Here is a 10127-nt window from a genome sequence, read left to right as displayed (position 1 = left end):
ATTATTATTAAAAGGATACATGAGCACCTTTACATTGAAAAAGATGAGAATAATGATTTGATCAGAGTTGGACAGCGCTGAGCTGCTGAACTTGCAGACCGAAACGTCACAGGTTCGAATCCGGGGAGTGGAGTGAGCACCCGCTGTTAGCTCCAGCTTCTGACAACCTAGCAGTTTGAAAACATGCAAATGTGAGTAGATCAATAGGTACTGCTTTATGTCACATTGTACCTTGTTTTTAATTCATGGATTGTGTTTTTAACTTATGTTGATGTTGAGCTGCCCAGAGTCCTGTTGGGGAGATGGAGGCGGGATACGAAAATAAAGTTATTATTATTATTATTATTATCAACACAACGACGTTGTATGGCACAGCAAACAAGATAGATATGCTGGATTTCGTTTCGCAAAACCACAAGTCGAACACTTCCCAAGTGTCTAGGACTGTGTGATGTATTTTCTGATGATGTGTGCAGATCCCAGTAGGGTGGCCTTTTGCAGTTGGCAGATGGTGATTTTGTCAATGTCTATTGTTTCCAAATGCCAACTGAGATCTTTTGGCACGGCACCCAATGTGCCCATCACCACTGGGACCACCTGCACTGGTTTCTGCCAGAGTCTTTGAAGTTCAATCTTGAGGTCCTGAGAGCGGCTGAGTTTTTCCTGTTGTTTTTCATCTATGTGACTGTCACCTGGGATGGCAACATCAATGATCCAAACCTTGTTCTTTTCCACAACTGTGATGTCTGGTGTGTTGTGTTCCAGAACTTTGTCAGTCTGGATTCGGAAGTCCCACAGTATCTTTGCATGCTCATTTTCCAAGACTTTTGCAGGTTTGTGATCCCACCAGTTCTTTGCTGCTGGGAGGTGGTACTTGAGGCATAAGTTCCAATGAATCATTTGGGCCACATAGTTGTGCCTCTGTTTGTAGTCTGTCTGTGCAATTTTCTTACAGCAGCTGAGGATATGATCAATGGTTTCGTCAGTTTCCTTGCACAGTCTGCATTTGGGGTCATCACCTGATTTTTCGATCTTGGCCTGAATGGCCTTTGTTCTGATGTCTTGCTCCTGGGCTGCAAGGATCAGGCCTTCTGTCTCCTTCTTCAGGGTCCCATTCGTGAGCCAGAGCCAGGTCTTCTCCTTATCAGCTTTTCCTTCAATTTTGTCAAGGAACTTTCCATGCAATGTTTTGTTGTGCCAGCTGTCAGCTCTAGTTTGTAGTGCGGTTTTCTTGTACTGGTTTTTTGTCTGCTGTGTTTTGAGGAGTTTCTGATTTTTGACTTCAATCAAAGCAGGTTCTTCACTTTGCTTTACATATTCTGCCAGGGCATGTTCTTCTTCTTTGACTGCTTGCTTTCCTTGTAAGAGTCCTCTGCCCCCTGATCTTCTAGGCAGATATAGCCGGTCAACATCACTGCGAGGGTGCAGTGAATGATGAATGGTCATGAGTTTTCTTGTTTTTCTGTCCAAATTGTCCAGTTCCACCTGTGTCCAATTATTATTATTATTATTATTATTATTATTATTATTATTATTATTATTATTACTATTATTTGAAACACAACAAGATGAGTCCACAGCAGACAGTCTGCTGGCTATTGTATTGGATCACATGTTGTTGTTGTTGTTGTTGTTGTTGTTGTTGTTGTTATTAAACCAATTAAATCCCAGCTGTGTTTGAAAAACGCACTTCGGGTCATTATCTCCACATTTAAAACATAATACTGTGAAGGACATGATTCTACTCTTTCCTATCTTCTTTGTTGAGTTCATGGAGAGCAAACTGCTTTTGCATCCTGAGCTCAAGCTGGATCTACACTGCCATATAATGCATTAAATGGGAGCACACTATCCATATAATGAAGTTCAAATTACATTATATAGCAGTGTAAATCCAGCCTCAGGTTGCAGCAATTGGGGTAAATTGAGGACAAAGGGGGGAAATAAGGGAGATTTTTTTTTTTTTTTTACATTTTAGAAGCAGTTGGAAAAATAGGATGTTTGGGCCATATAAATTCCCGGCAGTGTAATTTGCCCCTGAAATTCAAGAGTTTCCCCTTTTTCCCCCTTCTTCTGTGATTCATATGTTATTTGAGTGATTATACTGCTTCTGTTTATGTGATTGTCTTAGTCAATTGTTATGGGGGTTTTTTTTGTATTTTTATAGCATTTTATAGTATTTTCGGTGTTTTTTGTACAATGTTTTATGCTGATTTTATATTGGAAACCGCCCTGAGTCCCTTTTGGGAGAGAGGGTGGTAGGTATACAAATAAACTTTTACTTACTTTTTTACTTAGAGTTTTCAAATCACTAAAATGTAAATGTTGACTTTTTTAAAAAAAAAATCTCAGGCCACATTTGCAATTGCAGCCCAAAAGATCAGAGCTAAAGTAGCAAAATCCATACTTAAGGTCAGAAATGGAAATGGTGATGGTTTGGGGTGATACAAATCAGACACTGTCATTGTTACGTTGCTGCTATCATAATTTTAAAGAGCTAGTTTTAATTTTTGAATAAGTTTTAATGTTTATATTGGAAAGCGTTTATAAAGGTTGTATATTACTGATGTCATGGCCTATGGCTAGTACAATAAACATCACTGTCACAGAACAATTAATTATGCTGATTTTATATTGGAAACCGCCCTGAGTCCCTTTTGGGAGAGAGGGCGGTAGGTATACAAATAAACTTTTACGTACTTTTTTACTTAGAGTTTTCAAATCACTAAAATGTAAATGTTGACTCTTTTCTTTTTAATCTCAGGGGAACTGGTTTTAGGATTATGCAAACCTGCTTTGGCAAAAGGCCACTGGCCTCTCCCTTTATTTGGAGACAGCGGAGGAAGGGGGGGGGGGGAATACTTAAGATTCAGCCCATGATGCCAAACTCCCGAAATGTATAGAATGGTGTGTTGGGATGGGAATGCTCTCCGCACAAAGAAAGAAAGGGTTGAATGAAGTGCACAGCCAATTACATGGTCATTGAATGGTGAAAAGGCCTGGCCGCAGGAATTTTGCTGCCGTTTGCTGATTCAAGGGACGCAACGCAGCAGAGGCCAATCCTGGGACCAGTTTCCCAGCTCTGGGATCCCAGCAAGGATCACGTTTGGCCCAGGACGGCGGAATAAGACTCGGAGGGTTTTGTTTGTGGGACCATCCACACAACCCTATATCTCAGAATACTAAGGCAGAAAAATTTATTTATTTATTTATTTACAGTATTTATATTCCGCCCTTCTTTCTCACCCCGAAGGGGACTCGGGGAGGATTACAATGAACACATATATGGCAAACATTCAATGCCAACAGACAAACATATATAGACAGACACAGAGGCATTTAACATTTTTTTCCAGCTTCACGATTCTGGCCACAGGGGGAGCTGTTGCTTCACTGTCCACTACTGGCTGTACTTCCTCATTCCTTTCCTCATGTTTTGCTGGCAGCAGTTTTTTTTAATAATGTTGTAAATTATTATTATTATTATTATTATTATTATTATTATTATTATTAAACTTTATTTGTACCCCGCTAGCATCTCCCGAAGGACTCGATGCGGCTTACAAAGGCCAAGGCCTCAACACACAATATAACAATACAAAACAAAAAGCAAATTAAAAACAATTAAAACAATTAAAATTAGTTAAATTAGCCTCCTGCATAAAGCGTACCTAAATTTCCCTACTTGACAGATGCAACTGTCTTTCGGGGCTGCATAGGTCAACAGCAAGCCAGGCTATTTAATGGTCGGGGGCTTAACCCGACCCGGGCTTTGAACTCATGACCTCCCGGTCAGTAGTGATTTATTGCAGCTGGTTAATAGCCAGCTGCGCCACAGCCCGGCCCAATGTCTGCTTTGAACTACGTTATCCGACTCCACACTGCCCTATATTCCAGTTCAAAGCGCATAATGTAGGATTTTATTCAGCTGTATAGAAGGCGCCGTTGATAATATCTGTAACTCATACAATGGGCCTTGTGTGATTTATCAATCTGAATACTGGACTGGGATTTGGGAGATCTAATATAAAGGAAACAAAAGAAATCAGTTACCAGAGGTATGTTCTCCAAGGCTTTACTTCTACATGAACTAATGCCTTAAGTATTTAAGTCTAGGGAAAAGGAAAGATTTGTAGCAAAATATGGGGGTTGAATGAAAAGTAATGCCTCCACCTTCGTAACACCTCAACAGATGCCAGTCCTGGTCTGCGGCAGATACTGGCTTGTTTGGTAGACTCTCCTCTACAGTTAGTTCCATTTGGCAGGAAGCCTTAGCATTGAACGGTTGTGTTGTTAAAGTGCAAAGTATGGAATCCTGCACAGACGGGGAAGCCTTAGCATTGAACGGTTGTGTTGTTAAAGTGCGAAGTATGGAACCCTGCGCAGACGGTTGGTCAATGCGATTTAAGCAACGTGCAGTCATTGAATTCTTGACAGCAGAAGGTGTCGCCCCAAAGGAGATTCATAGAGAATGCAAGCTGTTTATGGGGATTGTGTGGATGTGAGTCCTGTGCGTCGTTGGGTGAGTAAATTTAAAGATGTTGAGGTGGGAACATCTGACTTGTGTGACAAAGAGTTGGACGTCCTGTGACAACAACCGGCGAGTTTCACAAGCAAAAGATTGACAAATTGATTCAGGACGATCGTCGTATCACTCAAAGAGAAATGTCAAGCGTAATCGACATTTCACAAGAACGTGTGGGTCACATGATTGCTTTGCTTGGCGATCGGAAGCTCTGTGCGCGATGGGTCCTGTGAAACGCCTGTTGCGGAAACAGAGTGTCGACTTATTCCGCAACAACTTCAGAAAACATGTTCATTGTTGGCAAAAATGTATCCAACGGTCTGGTGGTGATGTGGAAAAGTGAATAGTGGTAGTTGAAGAGCATATTGTAAGGATTATTTCTGCGTTTGATTTATTAAAATCCTCCCATCCAAACCCAAGTAACGAAGGCGGAGGCATTACTTTTCATTCAACCCGCGTACATTTCCAGATTCGTCCCCCAATGGGACGAACCAGGACTCAATAAGACTCTCAAATGTGATTCAAATGATAAAAAGAGGTGAGAGAGCACATCTGTCGGCCCCATCGTTCACATTTGCAAGTGATGTTCTTCCTGCTCCATATATGTAAGAGACTCTGCGAAGCGCAGACCCCAAACTGTGAGCCGTGATTTATGAAAGGGATGATCCCATACAGGTACAAATGGGGCCGAGCCGAGGTGCTGCGGTGCAATCATGAAGAATGAGACCGGTTCTCCTGGGGGGCTTTGAAAGGACATATGCTAAGCAGCTCGGGAAACAAAACCGAGGCGGAAGCCTCCAAATTCCCCATGACGGCGCATTCAGAACTATCTCCAGTCTTGCTCCTTCCCAGATTTCAGATCATTGGTATTAGTTGAGTGAAGGAATCCAGTGTCTAGCCCAAGAAAATGGGCTGCCTGAGGCCGATTGGCAATTATTCCTCTTCCATCTGTCTACCTAGTCATGGGACACAGTTCCTGGAGCAATTCAGATTCTTGTGCCTTCAAGTTGCCTGTTGACCTATGGTGAGCGCATACGTTTCATAGGGTTTTCTTTGGCAAGAAGAGACTCCTTGTGCCATTTAGTCCAACCCCCTTCTGCCTTTGTGCACCAAAAGCACAAGCAAAGCACCCCTGACAAATGGCCACCCAACCTCAATAATAATAATAATAATAATAATAATAATAATAATAATAATACTGACAAAGTTCTGGAACACAACACACCAGACATCACAGTTGTGGAAAAGAACAAGGTTTGGATCATTGATGTTGCCATCCCAGGTGACAGTCGCATAGATGAAAAACAACAGGAAAAACTCAGCCGCTATCAGGACCTCAAGATGGAACTTCAAAGACTCTGGCAGAAACCAGTACAGGTGGTCCCGGTGGTGATGGGCACATTGAGTGCTGTGCCAAAAGATCTCAGCCGGCATTTGGAAACAATAGACATTGACAAAATCACCATCTGCCAACTGCAAAAGGCCACCCTACTGGGATCTGCACACATCATCAGAAAATACATCACACAGTCCTAGACACTTGGGAAGTGTTCGACTTGTGGTTTTGTGATACAAAATCCAGCATATCTATCTTGTTTGCTGTGCCATACAACGTCGTTGTGTTGATAATAATAATAATAATAATAATAATAATCAGGACCTCAAGATTGAACTTCAGAGACTCTGGCAGAAACCGGTGCACGTGGTCCCGGTGGTGATGGGCACACTGGGTGCCGGGCCAAAAGATCTCATCCGGCATTTGGAAACCATAGACATTGACAAAATTATGATCTGCCAACTGCAAAAGGCCACCCTACAGGGATCTGCACGCATCATCCGAAAATACATCACACAGTCCTAGACACTTGGGAAGTGTTCGACTTGTGATTTTGTGATACGAAATCCAGCATATCTATCTTGTTTGCTGTGTCATAATAAAATAATAATAATAATAAATAATAATAATAATAATAATATCAAGAAAACTCATGACCATTCATCATTCACTGCACCCCCGCAGTGATGTTGACCAGCTATATCTGCCTAGAAGATCAGGGGGCAGAGGACTCTTACAAATAAAACAAGCAGTCAAAGAAGAAGAATATGCCCTGGCAGAATATGTAAAGCAAAGTGAAGAACCTGCTTTGATTGAAGTCAAAAATCAGAAACTCCTCAAAGCACAGCAGACAAAAAACCAGTACAAGAAAACCGCACTACAAACTAGAGTTGACAGCTGGCACAACAAAGCATTGCATGGAAAGTTCCTTGACAAAATTGAAGGAAAAGCTGATAAGGAGAAGACCTGGCTCTGGCTCACGAATGGGACCCTGAAGAAAGAAGGAGACAGAAGGCCTGATCCTTGCAGCCCAGGAGCAAGACATCAGAACAAAGGCCATTCAGGCCAAGATCGAAAAATCAGCTGATGACCCAAAATGCAGATTGTGCAAGGAAACTGACGAAACCATGGATCATATCCTCAGCTGCTGTAAGAAAATTGCACAGACAGACTACAAACAGAGGCACAACTATGTGGCCCAAATGATTCATTGGAACTTATGCCTCAAGTCCCACCTCCCAGCAGCAAAGAACTGGTGGGATCACAAACCTGCAAAAGTATTGGAAAATGAGCACGCAAAGATACTGTGGGACTTCCGAATCCAGACTGCCAAAGTTCTGGAACACAACACACCAGACATCACAGTTGTGGAAAAGAAAAAGGTTTGGATCATTGATGTCGCCATCCCAGGTGACAGTCGCATTGATGAAAAATGACAGGAAAAACTCAGCTGCTATCAGGACCTCAAGATTGAACTGCAAAGACTCTGGCAGAAACCAGTGCAGGTGGTCCCGGTGGTGATGGGCACAAAGATCTCAGCCGGCATTTGGAAACAATAGACATTGACAAAATCACGATCTGCCAACTGCAAAAGGCCACCTGACTGGGATCTGCACGCATCATCCAAAAATACATCACACAGTCCTAAACACTTGGGAAGTGTTCGACTTGTGATTTTGTGATACGAAATCCAGCATATCTATCTTGTTTGCTGTGTCATAATAAAATAATATCAACAACAATTTGTAAAATCATAACGTAATTTGATGTTTAATAGGCTTTTCCTTAACCTCGCCTTATTATCCAACATCTTTGCTTATCCAACCTTCTGCCGGCCTGTTTATGTTGGATAAGCGAGACTCTACTGTACCATGGACCACCAAAAAGACATAAATGGATCTGAGAATAATCAATCTTCTCAGATGAAGAGCCAAAACAACTCGTCTGAGGCTACTGAACTCTGGACACATTTTGTATTATAGGACATACTTTTATTTTATTTCTGTCCTGCCTTTCACCCAATACAGATCCAGGATGGTATGGCAAGGGCTTAATATTGCTACAAAAACAATGTGATACAGTTTCCAGAGATTGGAAATAACTTGATAGCACATCATAACAACTAGGTTGAGGACAGTAGCAAAAGGAGATCTTATTTACATATGGATTGACTCAGTCTCCATCTACCCTGCCACGTTATCTGCTTTGAACTGGATTAAATCAGTCTACACTGCCATATAATCTAGTTCAGATAATTTGGATTTTATCTGGCAGTGTAGAAGGGACTTCAGTCAAAGAAGCTAAAACCCATATTTTCCATAACCAGAACCAGGAGATCTTGGAGGTCTCCAATTCATTGGGTCACTTTAAGGCCCCTTCTAACTATAATTCAGATAATCAAGACAGATAATCCACATGTTTGAACTGGATTATATGAGTCTACACTGCCATATACTTTAATTCAGATAATTTGGATTTTACCTGGCAGTGTATAAGGGACTTCAGTCAAAGAAGCTAAAGTCCAGAATTTCCAAAAGCCAGGAGATCTAGGAGGTCTCCAATTCATTGGGTCACTTTATGGCCCCATCTACATATAATTCAGATAATCAAGACAGATAATCCACATGTTTGAACTGGATTAAATCAGTCTACACTGCCATATAATCTAGTTCAGATAATTTGGATTTTATCTGGCTGTGTAGAAGGGACTTCAGTCAAAGAAGCTAAAGCCCAGAGATTCCATAAACAGAGCCAGGAGATCTTGGAGGTCTCCAATTCATTGGGTCATTTTACATATAATTCAGATAATCCACATGCTTTGAACTGTGGGTTATATGAGTCTACACTGCCATATAATCTAGCTCAGATAATTTGGATTTCATCTGGCAGTGTAGAAGGGGCCTAAGTCAAAGCCAATGTGGTGGTGATAAGCATCAGAAAGACAATGCCTGCAGTCTGAAAAGAACAGTCTGAATGTTTGAAGCTGATGATTATTAGAGTAATTTGCACACAATATTTCATTGTTCTATAACAGCAGTGGGAATCAGGTTGCAAATTGCATCAGTCCTATCCAATAGAGCCAATGGAGTTGAGTGCTGGGAGTTGCAGTCCAACAACCTCTGGAGACCCCACCTTCCCCAACCTGTTTGAGAGATATTCCCAGACTGGAATGCAACCCACCGCTCCTTATCCTGAAGAACTCCACCCATTACTATCTGGGGGCCACATTATATGACTTCCTGATTAGTTTCAATCAGGCAAGGAAATGCCTTAGGGAGCGAATGTGTAAATGCAAAAACATTAAAGCTAGAAGTATCTAAGATGAGAGTGTCGCCTCCAAGTCTGAAATATTTGTCTACATTGTTCTTGGCTGCAGCTTTGTGGAAGGACTCTGATGCCGCTTTCTGCCCCGGCTCCATCCTCTGGTATTTTGGGATTCACAGTTTGGGTACTTTAAATTCTTGAGAGCACTCCCTTGACGGAAACATTGCAGATGCCCAATATGTCACCAAACTATACTTACTTGGGCGCTTAAATTTGGACTCACAATTAGTGACTTTTTCAGTCCTCCATGTGGAACATGAACTCTGGTGGGCATTGGACTCACAAACTCTGAATATAGAGTTTTACTTTCTATGAATGTATGTGTGTTGGTAACACATGGATTATATTTTGGTTTAATGACTGTTTTATAGTTCATACTAGCTGTGCCCGGCCACACATTGCTGTGGCGAAGTATGGTGGTATGGGAAATAAAGTATTGAGGAATTGGTGGTAGTTAAGGTCAAGGGTAAAGGGTTCTATAGCTGTGTGGAAGGGCCTTGAGACTATACTGCCATAAAATCCAGTTAAAATCAGATAATCTGTATTTTAAAGGCAGTGTGGAAGAGGCCTAAGTGAGGCCTAACTCTGCCTGTCCCCTGGCTTGAGTGGGTTGCTAGGAGATCAAGTGGGCGGAGCTTGGCCTTCTAACTGGCAGCAATTGGATAAAAACAATTCTTCCTCTCCCTCTAATTAGGACTTTATTTTTCTTTTCTTTTTGTTGTATGAACGTAGAGGCGTGGATGAGGGGTTGTGCTGTCAATTTTCGAGGTTGAGGGGTGTTTAGTTTTGTTGTTTTGTCCTAGGCCGAAATTTCATTACCCTTTTATATATATAGATTATTGGATTACATTTCTAGCTCTAGTGGCCTCTTGCCTGTACCAAACTATACTTCCCAGGGATGACATGAGCAGAAGTCATGGTAGTCAAGGCGAGCTCAGATTA

Source organism: Anolis carolinensis, unplaced genomic scaffold (genome assembly GCF_035594765.1).
Source record: "Anolis carolinensis isolate JA03-04 unplaced genomic scaffold, rAnoCar3.1.pri scaffold_12, whole genome shotgun sequence".
NCBI lineage: Eukaryota > Metazoa > Chordata > Lepidosauria > Squamata > Dactyloidae > Anolis > Anolis carolinensis.
This window is presented reverse-complemented; position numbering follows the sequence as displayed.